Source organism: Osmerus mordax, chromosome 11 (genome assembly GCF_038355195.1).
Source record: "Osmerus mordax isolate fOsmMor3 chromosome 11, fOsmMor3.pri, whole genome shotgun sequence".
Taxonomy (NCBI): domain Eukaryota; kingdom Metazoa; phylum Chordata; class Actinopteri; order Osmeriformes; family Osmeridae; genus Osmerus; species Osmerus mordax.
The window spans coordinates 7,192,525-7,212,793 of record NC_090060.1 but is presented as its reverse complement, the minus strand read 5'-3'; the positions used below and the strand labels follow the sequence as shown (position 1 = coordinate 7,212,793).

General features: G+C 49.0%; 1 protein-coding gene across 1 annotated transcript in view; it reads left to right on the top strand.

Moving 5' to 3' along the window:
- Nucleotides 1-1,444: 1,444 nt before the first annotated feature.
- Nucleotides 1,445-20,269, top strand: part of grik4 (glutamate receptor, ionotropic, kainate 4) — an 82,624-nt gene continuing 63,799 nt past the window's right edge. Inside the window, exon 1 of the mRNA XM_067246642.1 lies at nt 1,445-1,471. The gene's annotated coding sequence lies outside the window, so the exon portion shown is untranslated. The remainder of the gene's footprint in view (nt 1,472-20,269) is intronic.

Here is a 20,269-nt window from a genome sequence, read left to right as displayed (position 1 = left end):
GCTTTAATCTCAGGCTAGTGTATACAGACACATTAGGGTTAATCAAGGACAACGCTTGTCAAGGGTTTGTTTGAGTGTGTGTCGGTTGACTTTTGTGTTTGCGTGTGTGTGGGTTTGCGTTTGTGTGTGCTTGGTTTGTGTGTGTGCCTCTGAATGCGCGTGAGTATGTGTCTCTTTGTGTCTGTGTATGTTTGTGCGATACCTTGCAGGCTCGTATGTGAACGAGTGGATAAATGTATAGTTTATAGATAAAGCAGCATCTTCGTATTCACTGTCAGTCTTTTACAAGTCTTCTTCGGCGTTGTGGACCATCTGTTTACTTCCTGTGGCACCAAGGGCCTCTACTGTGATTTAAGGGCCCATGTTTCCACTCTGATCTCCTCCGGGCCTTTGAGATATATTCATGCAAGACATGGATTAGTCAACCCGTGAGTTATCGCATCGTGTAGGACTTGATTGAAGGTAGACCAGGAATCACTTGTGTTTAAACGTGTGTGTGTGTGTGTGTATATGTGTGTGTATATGTGTGTGTATATGTGTGTGTGTATATGTGTGTGTATATGTGTGCGTGCGTGCATGCTAACGATCCATGATCCAAGTTATGTCACTAGTTATGTTCATGTGGACTGAGGGTCCACGTGATTCTTGCAGCAATATTAAGTGAATAGGTATCTCTCTCCCTCCCTCTCCCCCCTCTCTCCCTTACTATCTTTATCTACCACTCTCTCACCCTCTATCTCTCTCTTCCTTTCTCCCTCACTCCCCCCCCCTCTCTCCCCCATCTTTCTCCCTCCCAGTCCCTTCTTCCCTCTCTATCTCTCCAAGGGGAAGGTTTAATTTCTCTTCTGAGAAAGGGTGCTATTAAAATGCAATGACATGAGATTAATGTTCCTCATGTAAGTGACATTTACTTTCTCATTTACAGTGGATATTGTCTGGCAATATTGTGGCAGCCTTGTTTAGAATGCTGATGAGCTCCAAGGTGCAGTGGAACGGCTGTACTCAGCAAGCTCCACACCTTGGTAATGAACCTCAAGTTGCCGTGCTAAACAAATGCGGCATCTCTACCATCCTAAATGTTTTTGTCCTTCGGATCATCTTTACACAACACCAGCGTGTTTCAGTTTTTGAGGTCGATACATGCTATTTAGTGACACAACAAGTCAAATGTGAATGAAGCTAACCCTTGTTACTACTTATAATAATACTGTTTATTTGCAGCTTGTGGGTGGCTTCCAACACAGCAAATTGCTGGTTTCCAAAGTCAGGAGTATGCGAGATAAAGACCTGATATTGGGCTGTTGTTGTGTTCAAGGTGCTGTAGATCCCCCCTGTCTGAACCCCAGAGCGCTGTGATGAGGAGAGCTGTGTAGCTGAGCTAAGCTGTCACCTCGACGACAACGGCTTCCTGCTTCCTGTCTCCTGCGTGTCCCCATCATGGATTAGCGGTGCTCGACTCCAGAGAACTCAGGTAGGCCCTAATGCCATACCACCCCTCAGATGGCCTGTGTGTGGGGGGGGGGGGAAGGAGGGAAGGAGAGGGATAGACTAAGATATAGTGGGAGGGAGAGGTAGATAGGGAAAGAGAAAGAAATCAGAGGGAGGGGGGGGAAAGACGGAGCAAGAAGGAAAAGAGTGAGAAAGAGAGACCGAGCTAAAGAGAATAGTGAAAAGGAAAGAGAGCGGTGACGAGAGAGAGATAGCGAGAGGGAGAATGATGATAATAGTGCCACAGTGGTATAGAACATGCCAGAGGGAAGGACAGGGACTCTCTTTGTGAAGCCAAGGTTTTCTGTTTATTCAGACTCCGAGGGAGCAGTTATTCTACAGCTGCTGTATACAGCACAGTGCAGTATGCAGACTCTCCTTCCCCGTCATGTGCTGCATCATGTCCCCATGAGTGTGCTGGTTTTGTGAGAAGAGGAGACCATCAGAGAAACCTTATGGACCAACCGTCAGACAGAGGCACTGTTCCAGAATGTGTGTGTGTGTGTGGGAGTCTGTACCAGCATAGGTAGACCCCCTCTCTCTTTCCTGTAGCCTTCAATCTTTTTGTCTACCTTCTCTCTCTCTCTCTCTCTCTCTCTCTCTCTCTCTCTCTCTCTCTCTCTCTCTCTCTCTCTCTCTCTCTCTCTCTCTCTCTCTCTCTCTCTCTCTCTCTCTCTCTCTCTCTCTCTCTCTCTCTCTCTCTCTCTCTCTCTCTCTCTCTCTCTCTCTCTCTCTCTGTCTCTCTCTGTCTCTCAAGCCTGTTACTAAACAGGACAAACTGTTGACTCAAGTCACTGATAGAAATTCACATTCCTGCGCTGCTTAGTAACAGCCTTTTCCCATTTCTCTAAGTAGTGCAGCCTCTCCACAGGCGGCTGGGCTCAGCATACCAATGACTGGCCCGGCTCTGGTGCTTCACAGCACCCTCCCCTAGCACTGAACTCTGTTCAGACACAGCCGTCTAGGATGCTGTTTCTGCCACAGCACTCTGTACAGACACAGCAGTGTCCTCGGTGTGAGAAGGGAGGAGGTCACGACAATGCCAGCTGCATGTCTAGTCGTAGTGTGGATGTGTGTGTGCTTGTGTATTTACATACCTGGATGAATGGGTGTTGATCGAAGTCATCAGTCCAGTTTAGTCTAATGTGCCACTGGGGTGCTGTATCTTCCTCTCCCTCTCCCTCCCTGAACCTCTTTGTCTATGTCTCCTCCTTCCTCCTTTGCCTCTCTCTCTCTCTCTCTCTCTCTCTCTCTCTCTCTCTCTCTCTCTCTCTCTCTCGCTCTATCTATCTGTCTCTTCATCTCTCTTTCTCTCCCTCTCTCTTCTTCTCTGTCCCCCCCTCTCTCTCCCACCACCTGAAAGCGACTGATAAGCCCATGCCGATGTTTGTCAGTGCTGCCTCACAGATTACTCCTGACGGAGGAAAGAAGAGAACGAGGCAGAGCAAGAGAGCGAGAGAGCGAGCACCGGAAAGCGGGGTGCAGAGAGAACAGAGAGCCTTAGCAAAGCCAGGTGGTAGACTTTGTCAGGATTACGTCTGGCCTTGTCTGGCCCTCGCCTGCACACACCACTCCTACCCCTATCTACAGAGCGTACCGTGTTCAAGCAGAGCTTCATGACTCTCATGGACGCCCCCGTGTAATCAGTGCACGGTTCGACTTTTCCCGAGTCATCTGGGGTAAAAAGACAGATGAAAAGGGGTTTTGATGACAAGACACGCCGCAAATGACCCGAGACCCTTTATGAATATGAATGAAAGCTGCATCGTGTGTGTGTGAGGTGTGTGTGCTAGAGAGACTGTGTATATGTGTGTGTGTGTATGAGAGAGCCAGCCTGGCCACCACAGGTTGCTGACGGGAATATAATGCTGTGTAATAACAGCTCTTACTGCTCCCACAAAGGGTTCTCTCCACCCAGAGAGAGAGAGGAGAAGGCAGAGAGGGAGGAGAAGGCAGAGAGAGAGGAGAAGGCAGAGAGAGGAGAAGGCAGAGAGAGGAGAAGGCAGAGAGAGAGGAAAAGGCAGAGAGAGAGAGGAGAAGGCAGAGAGGGAGGAGAAGGCAGAGAGGGAGGAGAAGGCAGAGAGAGAGAGGAGAAGGCAGAGAGAGAGGAGAAGGCAGAGAGGGAGGAGAAGGCAGAGAGAGAGGAGAAGGCAGAGAGAGGAGAAGGCAGAGAGAGAGGAGAAGGCAGAGAGAGAGAGGAGAAGGCAGAGAGAGAGGAGAAGGCAGAGAGGGAGGAGAACGCAGAGAGAGAGGAGAAGGCAGAGAGAGAGGAGAAGGCAGAGAGGGAGGAGAAGGCAGAGAGAGAGGAGAAGGCAGAGAGAGAGGAGAAGGCAGAGAGAGGAGAAGGCAGAGAGAGAGGAAAAGGCAGAGAGAGAGAGGAGAAGGCAGAGAGAGAGGAGAAGGCAGAGAGAGAGGAGAAGGCAGAGAGGGAGGAGAACGCAGAGAGAGAGGAGAAGGCAGAGAGAGAGGAGAAGGCAGAGAGAGGAGAAGGCAGAGAGGGAGGAGAAGGCAGAGAGAGAGGAGAAGGCAGAGAGAGAGGAGAAGGCAGAGAGAGGAGAAGGCAGAGAGAGAGGAGAACGCAGAGAGAGAGGAGAAGGCAGAGAGAGAGGAGAAGGCAGAGAGAGGAGAAGGCAGAGAGAGAGGAAAAGGCAGAGAGAGAGAGGAGAAGGCAGAGAGAGAGGAGAAGGCAGAGAGGGAGGAGAAGGCAGAGAGAGAGGAGAAGGCAGAGAGAGAGAGGGGGAGCGAGATCGGGAGAGGAGAGAACGAGACAAGGGATAAAGAAAGTGGTGGAGAGAGGGAGAGGAAAGAGATGGGAGAGGGAGGGGCAGAGGGAGGGATGTTCAGGTTTACAGTGAGAGAGGGATGTTCAGGGTTACAGTGAGAGAGGGATGTTCAGGTTTACAGTGAGAGAGGGATGTTCATGGTTACAGTGAGAGAGGGATGTTCAGGGTTACAGTGAGAGAGGGTTGTTCAGGTTTACAGTGAGAGAGGGATGTTCAGGGTTACAGTAAGAGAGGGATGTTCAGGGTTACAGTGAGAGAGGGATGTTCAGGGTTACAGTGAGAGAGGGATGTTCAGGGTTACAGTGAGAGAGGGTTGTTCAGGTTTACAGTGAGAGAGGGATGTTCAGGGTTACAGTAAGAGAGGGATGTTCAGGGTTACAGTGAGAGAGGGATGTTCAGGGTTACAGTGAGAGAGGGATGTTCAGGGTTACAGTGAGAGAGGGATGTTCAGGGTTACACTGAGAGAGGGATGTTCAGGGTTACAGTGAGAGAGGGTGAAATTTGTTTTTAGGACAGAAGCAGAGAAAAACAGAGGTAGAAAGAAGTGGTGAAAGACTGACAGAAAGTTAAGGTCAAGGGATTTAATTAGCAGCCTGCTGAACAACACTGGCATATTTACAATGTTATTATGCATTTCATATTTATACAGTGTGTACCGTGTGTGTGTGTGTGGGGGGGGGGTCTTTGTGTGTGTGTTTGTATATGAGGTGCTGAGTGTGTGTGTGTGAGTAAGGCGCTGAGTGTATGTGTGTGTGTGTGTGTGTGTGTGAGGCCCTGGGATGGTGCTGATCCTCTGTTGTCCTTCCCAGCTAGCTTCCCACTCACATCCTCTCTCTACCCTGCCCCCCCTTGTTTGATCACAGCTGTTTAAATACTTCCTTCAATATTTGTGTGGTCAATTGTTGTTTGTTTTGTAATCTGGTTCTTTGACAGCCTGGTTGTTTGATAACCTGGTAGTTATTTTTACCTGGTTGTTTGGTGGCTTGGATTTTTGGAAGCCTGTTTGTTTTGTAACCTGGTCGGTTGACAGCCTGGTTGCTTGGCTAAGTAAGGGTACAATGTCTACTTTTCTGCTAGACATTCCCTCCCACATGACTGAAAACTCCAGTAGAAAATGAAATAAGGAGATTGGAAGAGGGGGCGAGGAGGAGATATATGAATAAAAAAAATGGATCGGAGATATGAATTTCTCAGCTCAATCTGGTTCCTACACACTTGATCTGCTTTGGGGAGGGGCAAGTGGAAAGGGGGGGGGGCAAGGTGGGTGTGTGTGTGGGGGGGCTGAGCGGTTCACTGGTTTACACTCATATCTGATCCTGAGTTGATCTGGAGGAACACACCACACACACAGCAGGTTGGGTGTAGAATACGGAGGGCAGGTGGTGAACAACCCTGTCACTGGCCCCGCTCCCCTGTCACTGGCCCCACCCCCCTGTTACTGGCCCCACCCCCTTGTTACTGGCCCCGCCCCCTCGTCTGCTGCTCGCCTTTTTCCTCTCGCCCAATCTATCTCCTCCTCGGTCTCTCTTTCACCTTCTATTTCTCTCTCCCTCTTTCTCTTTTCCCCTCTCTCCGTCTCCCCCCCTCTCCATCTTTCTTTCCCTCTCCTCCTTTCTCTGTCTCTGTTACACCTCCCAGGGTCAGGGATGTTATCAGCAGGGCAGACGTGCTCCGTGGGCATCACACACCATTCCACCAGCAACCAGGAGCAGCACCCCATCAAAGACCACAACGGTCCATAAAACACACCTGAAGCAGGCCCTCTGCTATGGTCCGCCCCCATTTCGATATATATGAACTTTTCACTATCTCCTCTAGCCAGGAAACACAGGGAGAGGGGCTCCTGGGCGCTCTGAGTTGCCGTAGCAACGTTTCCACTTCCCGTATTGCAGAGGACCCAGGAAAGAAGAGAGGAGGAAAGAGGAGAGGAGGGTAGCGTAAAGGGGAGGAAAGGAGGGAAGAGGAGAGGAAAGGGGAGGAGAGGAGAAGAGAGGAGGGGAGAGAAATGGAAGGGAGAGGAAAGGGAAGGAGAGGACTGGAGGGCCAGCTGGCTCCAGTGGTGTGTGGTGAGGGGTGGTATTAGCTGAGCTTGGTAAACACTCCAGCAGCACCCAGACGCCAGGCATCACTAGTCAAAGTACTGGTTGGCCGTCACTGTCCAAGCTCTGATGGATGGATTCACTTTGTTCTCCAGTTATGTTGGTAATGCCTGTTGCCTCTAGGATAAGGGTGGCCATGGTTCTGTTAGCAACGTCTGATGACATTGGGACAATAAAGTTTGGTGTTCTGTCAATACTTACTGGCACGAGAAAGTCAGTAGACTGCACATCCTGCAGGGAAAACGGCAAAGAGAATGATACGTGGTATGTTTGGCGCATTCCACCCACCCACACCCACATACACACACAGATACCCTCACACAGGGTCTGAGAGTGAGGGCAGGGTTGGTGGTTCAGGTACCTGAGTAGTGTAAGTGGTAGTGACCATCCTCCCCTTTACACAGTAGGGTATGTAACATAACAGGGTTGCTGCTCCCGCTCTGGCTCCCAGCAGGGCTGCCTGGAGGACAGCTCACCACAGATCCTCTCTCCTTCTGCTCTCAGCACTCGCCCAGGCGTGAACGAGACTGGAGTGACAAGGTGGAGAAGGGAGGGAGACAGGGGTGGAGAGGAGGAGAGGAAGCGACGGTGGGCAGATAGGAGGAGAGGCAGGGGGGAAAGGGAGGAGAGGAAGGGAGGGTGGGTTGGAGAGAGAGAGGAGGAGAGGAGGAGATGCAGGGAAGGGAGAGGAGGAGAGAAGAAGGAGCAGGGGAGGAGAGAGGTTGAGAATGGGGAGGAGGCAGCACAGGGGAGGAGATGGGAGGGTGTAGAGGAGGGTGACAGCAGGGAGAGGATATGGGAGGGTGTTGAGGGGGGTGACAGCAGGGAAAGAGAGTATAAGAGGCGTCGGGGCTCGTTGACTGACAGCTCCTTATCGGCCCTACCTCTGGGTGATCAGAGCCTGGCGGGGTCAGGCTGAATTAAAGCCTGAGCTAATTAAAATGTCCAGGATACGTGTGGGGCTGCCGTCGCCTTGTCTCTCTGCCACACGGCGGCCTGCCGAGATATGAGGATGGCATAGTAATAGAACAGGTCTGAGTCATGAGAGAGGTCAGAGCACAGCCTTTAGTTCAGCACGATCAGATCACTCTGAAGACAGTCTATTGCCTCTTTTTCTCTCTCTATCTCTCCCTTTCACTTTCTCTCCTCCTCTCTCTTTTGCCATTTATCGGTCTTTGCGTTTTCTCTGTTTGGAGGACTTGAATACAGGACCTGTCCCTGTGTGTGCATGTGCACGTGTATAGGGTGAAATCAGTGTCACCGGTTCATATGCAAATCGCACAGTAGCGCGTGCACACGCCTGCGCGATGATATCAAACCTCTGAAGGCACGCGAGAACCCTACATAGACTTGCAATGGACACGGGCGTTCACACACACACGTCACGTAGGCGTCACGCTGGCGTCGTGCACGCGTATTTTATTGAGGTTTGAACAGCGTGTCGGCCTACGTGTCGTGTACGCTACACCTGACATACGCCTCAAATACGCGAGACCTACGCCTACGGGAACACTACGCCTAAGGGAACACTACGCCTAAGGGAACACTACGCCTAAGGGAACACTACGCCTACGGGAACACTACGCCTACGGGAACACTACGCCTACGGGAACACTACGCCTAAGGGAACACTACGCCTACGGGAACACTACGCCTACGGGAACACTACGCCTAAGGGAACACTACGCCTAAGGGAACACTACGCCTAAGGGAACACTACGCCTACGGGAACACTACGCCTAAGGGAACACTACGCCTAAGGGAACACTACGCCTAAGGGAACACTACGCCTACGGGAACACTACGCCTAAGGGAACACTACGCCTACGGGAACACTACGCCTAAGGGAACACTACGCCTAAGGGAACACTACGCCTAAGGGTTTTATAGATATCTAGGCGTGCGCACAGGCAGGTTTCATATGTCAGGGAGTCAGGTGGCTGAGCGGTGAGGGAGTCGGGCTAGTAATCTGAAGGTTACCGGTTCGATTCCCGGCTCTGCCAAATGACATTGTGTCCTTGGGCAAGGCACTTCACCCTACTTGCCTCGGGGGAATGTCCCTGTACTTACTGTAAGTCGCTCTGGATAAGAGCGTCTGCTAAATGACTAAATGTAAATGTGTGCTTGCATACTAAAATGCCTTATAAAACGCACGCTTTAGCAGATTACACCCCAAACATGTGATTGTGTGTGTGTGTGCGCATGTGTACGTGTGTGTGTGTGTGTGGGAACCGGGGTGCAGTCTTAAAAGGTCACAGTAGGATGGTCTGAGCTCGCCTTCAGGCCAGGCCTATGGAGCATCTGTTCGTCTTAGATTAAGAGGGAGGGAGGAGGATGACTCCTGGATCCATGTTGTCCACACAGCCAGACCTAGACTCTGGGTCAGACATGGAGGATCCATGTTGTCCACACAGCCAGACCTAGACTCTGGGTCAGACATGGCGGATCCATGTTGTCCACACAGCCAGACCTAGACTGGGTCAGACATGGAGGATCCATGTTAACTTGATCTCCTCCAACCAGCTCCTTCCACCTTATATTTTCTTCCCTGAGATGGACAACGTGGATGAACGCTTGCGCAAAAATAGAAATAAATATGCTGAAACGGCATACGGCATCCTCTGGTCATTTGGAGAAGGGTCTGTGCCTAATGAGATGCATCGAGTCATCGTCGTGGAAATGATTACCTAAGCGAAGGATAGATGTCCCTGTCCTGGAGAGGAGAGACGGTTCACTCTTATGACCCAACGCTCTTACGGATACCGTAACAAGATGCTCTCCCTCTCTCTCTGTCTCTCTCTGTCTCTCTCTCTGTCTCTCTCTCTGTCTCTCTCTCTCTCTCTCTCTCTCTGTCTGTCTCTCTCTGTCTCTCTCTGTCTCTCTCTCTGTCTCTCTCTCTCTCTCTCAGCCCAAATGACGATACATACCAGAACCATCCAGACCGTTCCTCCTGATCTTCCAGAAACGTCGATTCCCAAACGACTTTCCATACCCAATCCCCAATTAGTCAGCTGCACCATCAATTGTCTTGGTAACCTATCCGATACCCATCCACCGATGCGCTGCCATGGCGATGGAGGCGGGGTTCTAGAGGATTAACAGGAGCCCCTTATCAGTACTGTCGAGGACTCAGATCTCATATAAAGATGTGTGCCCAGCCCTAATGTTTTGGCTTGTTATTTCCTGTGTTATCTTAGCAGCTGATTGCTTTATAACCAGCGTTCCGGACCAGGGAGGGTGTGTGTATCATTTTGTGTGTGTGCGTGTCTTTTTGTGTGAGTGTGTGGGTGTTTCTGGGGACACATTGGGCTGGTGTCTGTGGTTATTCTCCGAAAGCGTGATTACTCACCAGCCAGCTGTGAGATCCATTAATCTATAGCCTGGGTTGAGCAGCTCCATGCTCAGGGTGGGAAGGGGAGGGGGGCGAAGGGAAGGGAAGGGGGAGGTGAGTGTGGAGGGTGGGAAGGTTGGAAGAAGGAATAAGGGGGCACAGGTGTAATAGCTCACGGTCAACAGGCCATGAAGCCTACAGGGAAAACTGTTGCAAATGGGTAGCATCCCTCCATTTCTCTGCCATGTGGACCAGACTAAGGGCTGGAGTTATCTGTGTTTTCAGGTAGTATGCCGGTCCGCTCTACTTTCCGGTCTGTCAGAGAGACAGGCTCCAGCCTATAGCCATCAGGTCAGGCTGGGAGCCATGATTCAGGGGGAAGATGGATGACTCTCCCTGGAGCTTATCTAGAGCTCAGCTAACCCTCTCTTTCTTTAACACTCTCTCTCTCTCTTTCTTTACCCCTCTCTCTCTTTTTCTTTACCCCTCTCTCTCCTCTGTCTCTTACTCCTTCCCGTCTCTCTCCCCGAGAGACCCTCCTCTCTCTCCTCTCTCTTTCCCCAATCTCTTTCCCACTCTCTCTCTCCCTCTATGTTCATCCCCTCTCTCTCTCTCTCTCTCTCTCTCTCTCTCTCTCTCTCTCTCTCTCTCTCTCTCTCTCTCTCTCTCTACCTCTCTCTATCTCTCTCTCTCTCATTTGAGGTTTTAGCCTGTGAAACCAGAGAAGAAAGGTTGACAGTAACTCTACACACAAGAAACCCCATTTAGAACCAGAAACAGTTCAGCCCTCTCGAGTGCTCCATCACGAGAGCCCTTTAAAAGCCTGAATAGGAGAAATTACATTTAAAGACTCTATGTCAAATTGAACAACAAAATAATTTTCTCAAGCTTAATCACTGAGGAAATCTCTTGTCTTTTATCGTGTAAAGCTAATGAGTGGCATCAAGCTGTGTTCCTTCAGAAAAGTGAATGTTTTATTTTAGCGGATCCTAATCTTTCCTTTTCATACAGTATCGGCATCGATCCAGATTGTTGTCAAGATCTTTAAAGGGCTTTTTATCTTCCCCGAGCTCTACTAGTTGATGGGATAACTGGCTAGAACTGGGTGTGGAGGCCCGCTCACCTTTTTATGACCCCAAATGATTCATCTTTTACACTTTCCGAGATGCAAATAAAGAGTGGTTGATGACCGATTCACCCTTTCACAGTAATATTTCTGTTGCACTCTAAATAGAAATCTAGGTGTTGGACACAGTCTGTGAGGCCATAGTAACTGGATGATGTATGAATAACCCAAAAGCTTATTATAAATTAAACTTTGTGGTTCCTATGAGGCGTGTGAAGTCTCCATTTCGTATTTACCTGGCAGAGCGGAGAGCGGAGGGAAGAGAAGTGAAACACATTCACATTCCCTGAGGATGTTCAATTTTCCGTCTGCCACCGATGATGTGTGTCCCCTGTCGCTCTCCGTAGCAGAACGATCGCACCCGCGACCATAGATGACTCCAGCCTCACGTCCTCAAATTGAATAAGTCAATATAATAGGCCGGGAGCTGACACTGCGATCAGATTAGAATTGCAGACGCCCCAACAAACAGGGAATTTAATACGGTTCCGTGTGAAACTTTCTCACTTTCCAGTGTTCTAATGTTCTTTACAGTGCAGCAAATGTATCTCCTCAAGGGAGCAAGCTTGTGCTAAGCATCTGTAGGTCCACTGCCTTCCAACATAGACAGCTTGTCCTTGGACAACTTGTTTTCAGTTTGGAGTGGATGAAGTCTAGAGATCTCTTTGATTCGTTAAACTCTCTCTCTTTCTCTCTGCTTCCTACCTTCCCCTCTCCCTTCTCCTCATCTGAGTAAGAGATGTTAATTTTAGAGCCTACGCCAGCGAGTGGAAAGGCTGCTCTCTGATTTTGCGTGTGGATAATTACCTCTCTACGTCTTTAATATCAGCATCTTTATAAGATTCACCCGTAGATGGATAATATTCCTTAAGTCTATTTTTACACTGGAAAGTGAAAACCTACTTAGCCATTTAAACGGCTTGTCACATTCTGAGAGAATGGCTAGTTTAAAAAAAGATATACATTTAATTAGTCTGGGTACAGCGGACATGGTGCGGTATTGGGGTATTGGTTGGTTGCTTCATTAATTGTTATGTATAGGATTTGATAAATATATTATTTGATAACAAGTTACGTCACCTGGAAGAAAGTGAGGTATGAGTTGGTTAGCTGGCATTCCAGAGAAATGTCTAGTTTTGAAGGACATTAAAGTCGTAACTTTCGAAGGGATAAGCTATTCGTCCCCGTGACCATCCCTCGACCCTGACAAGTAAGAGCAGCATATGTGTGTAGAGAAGGAAGTGTGAGGATAGAGATACAAAAGGTGTGTGCCTGGGGGGGGGGGGGGGGGGGGGGGTGTTATATAGTTGTGAAGAAAAGCTAGAGGAAGAAGAAAGAGAGAGATAAAGAAAGAAAGAGGGGGGGAGTGAACAAACTGCCTTGTCGTCCCCGTCCCCCCCCTTTGTAATTGCACCACCCCTCCTGCCCACCAAACCAGATTTATCCTGACCGTAAGACTCTGGGAAGTGGAACCCCCCACCCCGACCCCTCCTAATACACACACACCTGCTCTGATGTTGTCGGAGCAGAGTGGGTCCAGTCCATCTACACAGACGTATATTCATGCACTTAAATGCACACTTACTACCCTCCCTGCACAAATTGTCACTTGAATTAATCACAGTGGGTTCTGGAGGTTTGAACTGCACGTCTCTGCACTCTCAGCTAAGTGTTTTAGGGTGGGGAGAGAAGGGGGGGTAGGCAGAGAGCAGAGGGGGAGAGTGGGATGTAAAGGAGGAAGAAGGCATGATGGGAGAATGAGAAGAAAGGGAGGTGAGGAAGAGGAGAAGGGGGGGGAGAGCTTGCCGGTGGGAGGGAGGTGTGATTGGTTATGTAGGAAGATGATAGGTTTCTGATGGAGCACTTGTTACTACAAGAGTAGAGATGAGATGGATGCCAGACTTGTGCAAAACTGAGACTGAAGTTTGGGTCTGGGGAGACTGTGTGTTTGTGCTGGTTTGGAAATGTGTGTGTCACTGTTTGCAAATGGGTGTGTGGTTGTGTGTCATTGTGTACGTGTGTGTGTTCCTAGTGCATCGGTTTCCTCTAGCACTGTAGCTACTGTTGATTGGTCGAGAGAGATCCAGGGCGGACTGCTGTGTGACAGGAATGGAGCACCTGAACTAAGGGTGACTGTTAGACAGGCAGACACGGGACAGAGACCCACATACCCAGACAGACAGACAGACAGACCCACACATACAGACAGACATACAGACATACAGACACAGACAGATCCAGACATACAGACATACAGACATACAGACACAGACAGATCCAGACAGATCCAGACATATCCAGACATACAGACCTCCAGGGACTCGTCGTTTTCATTTGAAGGTTCATTAAACATTTTGTTTTAAATGTCTTACCATGACCAGTCTCTCATTGGATGGTCTGGTTGCTATTGGACAGTCTTGGCAGCCTATTTGTTAATATTGGTCTTGGCGGCAGTGCCCTGTCTCCATGGTGACCATCTGAACTCAACGGCATCTTCTTGATGGATAGTTGTCCTGCCAGCTCATCTGTCTCCCTCTTGGACCCACGCCAAGAAGTCCTGGCATTGTACTCTCCGCTCCTAAATTATAGTTTTTTTGTCCGTTTTCCATTTCCATTCACAGACACCAACATTATCAAAACCTTTTAAAGACCGTTCGTCACACTGCCCAGACAGGAGAACAGCATCACCTTCCATCAAAATATAATCATCACCTAAAAAACGTGGCACGTTGTGGCTGGCTGTGTTGTGGAACGTTCTGATTGCCCGTGAGGAAAGTGGATGCGGCAGTTCTGTTTGGTAATCCTTCTGCTAGGAGACGTTTGTCATTTCCTTGTGTCCTAGCTCTACCATCACTCCCTCTCCCTCGCTTTGCTCCTACCCTTTCTCTACAACCTCATCTACCCTACCTTTCCTATATCCTGTCTCCTACCTCCTGTCTCCTATCTCCTACCTCCTGTCTCCTATCCCCTCCCGACTCCAGCTGACAGCAGTGCTTTTGAGGCGCTGCCATGTCTCTGTGAGCCCGTGAAGAAATGAGTGTTACATTATTTATCGTCCCTTCACAACTTTATGTTCCTCGTTGAGGTGGTCACGCCATTGTGTCCTCTGTCTGCTTTTATGAGCTGGAGCCGGGGCCTCTCGCTGCGGCAGTCTAATGGAAATGTCAGTGAGGAAGTGTGGGAAGGATGCCTCTGGCCAGGTGCTGTGCGTGGCCCTCCTCACACTGAAGCACATCACACTTCACACCCAGGGCCACCATTTTTATGAGTACCCTCGTCCTCAGCCTCAGAGACGGAGATGGTTGCGGGGGGAGATCTGACCACCTCAGCAGTTTTAGATGCTTCGCTCCCAATTCTTATTTTAATTGAACAGGCTGACTTTTCTTTCATCTGCATTAAATGGGAACGAATGCATTATTTATTTATTTTTTCATTTTTTTTTTACCCCGCTGGTCTTTTTTCATCTCTTCTCAACACTCAAACCTTGAGACCCTGTGTCTCCAGGGCATGTACCTTACCCTCCCAGTGTCTCCAGGGCATGTACCTTACCCTCCCAGTGTCTCCAGGGCATGTACCTTACCCTCCCAGTGTCTCCAGGGCATGTACTTTGGCCTGTCCTCACGATGGTGCGGCTAGACATTCATAGAAGTATTTTTCCATCCAGGTATCTTTCTGTATGATCCATTCTGTTATCTTCGTATCCCAGCCATTCTTATTGCATGCTTCAATAAACAGCTAATTTTTGATCTGTAAAACATAGTGATTGCTTGCTTTACAGTAGCAAAGGGTTAGCCACATAGCAGAACTTACTTCTGAGTGACTTGTTCACACTCATGCTAAAGACTTATTATTCTGTCAAACTGCTCATGTCAATAACAGTTTGAAAGCACTTAGCGCAGACAAAGTAACCAGTCATTTGAAATTGTTGGTGGCTAAATCTCCTTTCCTTCACCTCATTAGATTAGGAACCAGACATGATTATTGCATCTGTCAATCACTGCTTGGTAACCTGCATTTGTCGCGGGAAAGACGAACAAACCCACTAGGCAAAGAATCCCAGGACACACCACAGACAGGAGGGTTTTTTGTTTGTTAAGAAAATAGACTTATTTAGAATTCATAAAAATAGGATAGGTTTAGCAGAGGCACAGTCAAATGGTGGTACCCAGTAAGGCTAGGGAATTGAATTAAAAAAAGCACACAGTAATGGGCACACAGCAAAAGCTCACCGGTCAAACCCGCACACGTAGTTAAGGGGACAGCAAAGGCACTCAATAACAGAGCACTGCACACAGATAGCACACATCACTACAATCCTCACACGTGTACCTAAGGATCTCCAAGCCTTTACCTGTAACGCCCATTCAGCCCACCCCCAACTCTATCCCCTGTCCAGGCAGGCAGGCTAACACACAGAACAGAAAAAAACGTCTGTTCGGTCGGGGTCTCTCCCGAATAAAAATAATCAGAACAAACTCTGACCAGATTAGGGACTGTATTGGTAGGGCTGCACTAACAGTCCACCTAAGTGTAGGGCCAGTAAAAAGTTCTCTGGTCACAGTTCTAACTCGACGCCCGGCCAATGCCTTTCAGTTCACTCACGAGTGGCTGAGCCTGTTAGTTTGATGGGGCTTTCCCAGCCTGAATGACGTCACCCCTCGGGATCCCCAAAGAACGCCAGGAGTTGGATTCCGTGCCGCCCCGGAACCTGTCGACAGCAAACAAGCCGTGAGCCTTCAATAAGCAACAATTACAGCCACTCATTCACGCTGCAGGGGATTTGTCGAAGTCACCGTCCTTTCTGATCTATTTGAGAGCGCAGAACTGTATCGCTCGTCCAACGTCTCGGCTCCCTCCCCTCGGGACTCGGATGTTGTAGTCAGCGTTGAGCCCGTAACAGCAGCAATGAGCAGCGAAGATCGTAGCGAAGATCGTAGCACAGAGGATTGCTACCGTGGATCACCAACCTGCCGCCTCAGCTCGGTCGTGGAATCCTTTTCTCTGTTCGGCCTGTCCAGCTCGCCGCCGTAAGTCTTTTTGTATCCAGCCCAATTGGGGCTCCACCAATCTGAGTTGGCCACTCAATCTCGCTGAAGACCTGCAGCCGTGTCCTATTAATTAGTCTTCGCACGGCAATAGTGGAGTGTCTGTTCGTGAGCGTATGGAAGAGCAGAGCAGCAGAGAGCACGGACCCGTGCTGGGTATTGTACAGTTCACACTACAACACAAACATTTCCATCCCCATCACAGATTATTCACATGCATAAATCATCCCTTAAAAACTAGACACAAAGCCTACACTACACATTTACTGGATGTGTATGGAGATGCTGTGCAGAAATGGCAATCGTAGTCGAGGAACCCGTGTGTGTGTTGCTGCATGTGTGTCTGTGTCTAATAGTGTAACGGAAGCTTAAACAGTTCATTTTTAAACAGCCATCCAGCATTCCTCCTCCTCCACCACCACCATCCCTCCCTCCCCAGGGCCCAGCTCTCTGTGTCCGAGGCATGGGGAGATGATTGGAATTTACCACGGCTGATTTCAGATGTCAGCCTGGATGCAGACTCAGGCAGCCACGAGCAGACAGCAGGACGGCAATAAAGACTGACAGATGCTGTTGTCACCTCTGGCATGTCACTAGCCCCTCGTACTCACAGATGTTACCGTGGCGTTGTGATGGTAACCCGGTTTTATTCAAATTTCCTATATCCACCCCAATGCATTTGTTTCACAGAACATGTGTGTGTACACTATGAGCATGAGGGATTGAAGTGCGTGGCGTTGACAGGGATAAGTCAATAGGTGCAAGTGAGCACATGGAACTCGTTTCTGATTGCTGTGTTTGGCGAGGATTATATGACTGGAAGTGGCTTCTCCCTGCAGGCATCCAGGCTGGTGCTGGCTGCCTGGGCTTCCTGGTGTAGGATAACCTCTGAAACTGCTCTTTAAGGCAGTATCAGACCCGCAGTCAAGAACCAATATTGAATCTCTTCTAATCCCTATCGTCACCACCAAAGTTTACACATGCACACACATACTTTACACACACACACCATGGTAATACCATTGTTCAAAAGGGTGGACAAGGCTAGTACATAATTCCTCCATTTCTCCATTAAGGAGATGAGCTTTACCGAGTTTAAAAAGGTCAACCATTAATTAAGGCCGAGACCACGTTTGCTGGCTGGGGCAACCCCATGGTTGGTATTAATAGACAGGCTGATGGGGTGGACAGAGTAGCCTAGCTGCTCTCTGGCCTCTTGTCTAAATGCCACGCCGGCGAGAGTGTTGACTCGGGCAGAATGCCACAGTGCTCCGTGTTGACTCTGGGTCGGAAGATGGAGTACTCCTCAGCCTGCTAACGACCTATGCTAATACCTGCCGCGGCTAATGGCGAAGCTAACGGAGAGATAATGGAGAAAGGGGTGACACTACTTTATTTTTACGGTGCCATCTCACTCTCATTGCCGTTGGACTGGTGTCTGGAGCAGGTTTGTTTCCCAGGACGATTGACCGTCTGGTAATTACTCTACGTCGCGCAACGAGTTTTATCTCATTGGTTCAAAATACTTATTTGATTACCTCACGGAATGGGCTCTCCTACTTGGTGAGAAGTTGTTATTGTAATTAAGCTGTTAGAAGAAACCTAGCTTGTAGATAAACAACCTGGTAATTAGTCGGTTCTAAGATAAAAACAGAACCAAACTCAATGGACCTGCACAGTAGTGTGGTTCTAGGCCTTGAGCACCCTCCCACCCCCCCCCCTAACACACACAACACACACACACAAACACACACACACCTCCTGCTTAAGGGTTATTGTATGGAACTTTCTAGATAACAGCAGGTCAAAGATTATTTGTTATGTATGAGCTCTTCTCCGAAATATGCTCTTTTTCTCTCCATTCCACTCTTTCCTTCTCTCTCCGACATTCCTGGAGATGAAAAGACATGCAGAACGGGCAAACAAAAACGCATAGAGGAATAAGAGCAAAACCCTCCCACATGATGCAGAAGCTGTTTGAAGTTGTTCAGTTGGACTGAACCCCTGAACATTGCCTTAGTGTGCGTACAGGAGCACACACACAGCAGTGAAGATGCCTCAGATCTGGATTCAATTGTTGTCCCGTGGGGGAGAAGCTTGCGGGGGGGGGGGGGGGGGGGGCAGAGAGCCTATCACAAGGCTGAGCAGTCAGCAAGGCCACTGTCTCCATCTGACATTGGCACATTTCTCCTTTATGAACCATGCATGTGTGTTTGTGTGTGATGCGCTGAGGCTGTGTTCTTTATATAAGCGTTCTGGTCGGCTGTTTAGCCCTGGATCCACAGGTCCATGGTAACCGTAGAAACACAGCGTTGGAAGCGTTTTGGTGAATGTGTGTGTCAGTGAGTACACTGGGATGTACCCTGGGGTTTGATTTGTGCCCGAGGCGGACGGAGGGGGGGCTGGGGGTTCGGGGGCGTGGGGGTGGGGGACGGGGGGTGTGGGGGACGGGGGGGTGGGGGACGGGGGGGTGCAGGCAACCATGAGAACCAGACCTCCCTCCCACCACTCAAGCTTAAAATGTGCCTTAACTCTGATGAAGGTCTGGCTCTCATCAACTTGAACTCTTCTGCCCATTAAAAACACTTGTGACAACTTTTTTGTGTGTTCAGAAGTTTTGGGGTAATAGGTTGAACATGGCCCCCCTCTCCGCAGAGGGGAAGCATCCACAACAGAGTCTAATAGGGACCCATTAGGTTGTGGAAATGATGGCCTGCAAGATGATAACTTTGTTTAATTTTTTTGCTTTCCATTTGTGTGTGTGTGTCCCCAAAAAAATGGCTTTGAAACATCACAACAGCAGATCTTCATTTTGTCATTGTGAGATGTCTTTCTGCTCCCTCTCTAAAAGCCCATCAGTGGTTTGAAACCACTCAGACAAATGGAGCAGGAAGCTTCCATCATGTTTTTTATTTTCGTTTTTTTGTTTGAACACCTTTCCATAGTTCTAGAAAATTGCTGTTCCAGTATGGACAAATAAAGTAATTTTGAGCTTTTACAGATTCACATTTCACTCCCCGACAACGTCTAAGGGCCATGTTGTGGTTCTGCCTCTGATTGTGCAGTGTGTTAAAGTCTCTGTGTGTGTGTGTGTGTGTGTGTGTTTGTGTGTGCCCCCACATACATATCTGCTGTCCATACCACACACACAGACACACACAATAGCAACTAACATAGCCATGCAGCCTAAACAAAACCAAATGGCAAATGTTTTTCTCCACCAAATAAGTGTGCCTATAAGCTTAGCGATCAAGTAATTACTGTGTGTTTTATATCTGAACCAGTAATTCCAGTGTTGTGAAAACAGTATATCTGCTATCTTACTGCACCAAGTGTGTACAAGATAAGCCACAGTGATAGTGGGGTTTCTATCCTTTTTCTAGATCACTCAGAAATGAGTGTTCAGCTGTGCACCCTCAGGGGATTTGAATGGAACAGTTGCGTTCAACCTTTCAATGGCTATTGGCTATTCACGCCGCAAAAATGCCTGACGGCTATTTATACAGCGAGGCCTTTTTCAGTTTAAGTTGTTGCTTGATTGAAGCTAAGTTGTGTTTTGACACGATGGCCGGCTGCCCTGGGGTGAAGCCAGAAACTCAGGTGCTGGGGGACAGGGGACTGGGGTATGGGGGTGGGAGGGGGGTGGATGGAAGGATGATGTGGTTGTAAGAAGAGGGGCTGGGGTGGTGCTGGGCGGATGCAGGGAGGGGTTGGATGATGGGGGGGGGGGGGGGGGGGGGGTGCAAAGGGGTTGTAGGGGTGCAGGGAGGCATTCACACTAGTAGGAATTATTAATTAATTGTTTAAGTGAATGCCCTGCCATCCCTCTCTGGATTCTGGCTGTTATCTTCATTTCCTCTGCAATTTCAGGGGAAGGTTACAGTGCTTGATCATCTCGTCCTTGATTTAAATTTTTGGCGTGGTGCCGGTTACCTTGGAGACGGAACATCACAACAACAACAAAACTTTCCAAAAAACTACGCTCTTATTATGGGATGCGTGTCTGGCTTTGTGGCGGTTGCACAGATCAATCCACAGGCAGACATCTGGTGAAATCACAAAGGAACCGGATCAGAATCGACACCCGACAGTGTAGCCAATCACCGTTCTACACGGGGGCCTGGGTGAGTCATTACAGCAGGAAAAAATATTATTTTTGGTTAAGATTACGTCTAGAAATATTATAAAACAGTTTCTAAAGCTTCCCAGAATTACTGTGGAAAGTAAAGCTTGTCTTGGAGGCTTTCAAAAGCCACTTCAAGCAGATTGTGTCATAGTGAACGTCTCTGCAGGTGTAATTGGTGGACTCTGAGTCTGGTGTCTCCGCTGGCTCGGAGCCCACAGAGCGAAGACGAGGGCCCCGCCAGGTGTGTCTGCTCTCCTACCTGAGAGCTCCT